This window comes from Chrysochloris asiatica, unplaced genomic scaffold, assembly GCF_000296735.1.
Source record: "Chrysochloris asiatica unplaced genomic scaffold, ChrAsi1.0 scaffold00239, whole genome shotgun sequence".
Classification (NCBI taxonomy): domain Eukaryota; kingdom Metazoa; phylum Chordata; class Mammalia; order Afrosoricida; family Chrysochloridae; genus Chrysochloris; species Chrysochloris asiatica.
In genome coordinates, this window is record NW_006408757.1 from 2,946,559 (window position 1) to 2,947,946 (window position 1,388).

Here is a 1,388-nt window from a genome sequence, read left to right on the forward strand (position 1 = left end):
AGAACACACAAACTTGCATACAGTACCTTTTGACCTAGCCTTGGTGGCTCGGTAACCAGAATTCCACTAGAGGAAGATTTTTAATTTTTTTTTGATAAAGGAAACAAGGGTAAAATGCTTCAATTTGATGAACCTGACCTATACTCAGAGTGGTAGTTACTCTAAATACCAACAGAGAGGGAAAGAGTCTTCAAATCAAGTATCAATGCTATCCCCTCTGTACACAGGGTAGATAGGGACGGGCAACTTAGACACTGGCTACCTAAAATGAGGGGGCAATCAAGGCACGAATTGAATGGCTTACAAGGTTTCAAGAGGGAGTTTAGTTTAAGAGCATGGGGGTAAAGAAAGAGTCCCCACTGAAGAGTTGTCATTTTGTCTAGATGGATCTGGTGAAAAGAGATGGGGATAAGACTTGCAAGATTCAATAGTGAATCATTGTTACCATGACTAATTGCAACTGTCAGAATTGTAAAGGTAGACGTTTTGTAACAAACCCAGGGAGTGGTTAATCTTAAAGTCCAGAAACAGAGGACCCTAGGACCATCAAGAGAGAAGCAGCAGCACCAGAGATGGAGGCAGAGATTGAGGCATGGAAAGGGGGTGTGGCTGAGGACTCTAGATCCATGGACTAAGAAGAGAGGGACTAAGAGCGGGTGGCCAGGAGCCAGACTTGCAGAATGTGCCCTTTGGAGATGTAAATTATTATATGTGCCTGAGTGGTTTTTAGTTTGTTTGTTATTAAAAAACTAAAGTGGATAGAGGGAAATACTGTTAACTGATGGTACATGGTGGGGATTATAATCATTGTAATGAAACAAGGTGTATGATATGTTGAATGTAAAATTGATGATATGCCCTGTGAACTTTCACTCAATCCACAATAAAAATCTTAAATTAAAAAAAAAAAGGAAAAGCAAAAACACAGAAAAAAAAAAAAAGAATGCAATGATAAATACTGGTGGTTGGAATGTGAAAGTTGGAAACAAAGAGGAATTATTCAGAGTTGTAAAAGATACCCTTGGTGACAGAAAAAAAAAAAAATGCTGGGGATCACATAAGAGGTTTTGCAAGAACAACTTATTTATTGCAAATGCCTTCTATCAAAAACACATGGATCATTCTAGGAGGTTGTGGAATAATATCCACTTGTCTGTGGATATTCGTCAGCTACATGCTCAAATTTATGGTATAAGTAATTCTCAAAGTGAGCACTGAATGGCTACTAATTTGCTACCCCTGCTACAGAGTAAGATCCCTAAGAACTTGATTGAACCTCAGCATAGTGATCCTGCTTGGTCACCTTAAAGCAGGTGGTGGTGGGCTGGCAACATCTTGCGTATGGGGTCCTCAGCCTATCTCCTCCCTCCCTGCCTTCCTCGGATGGC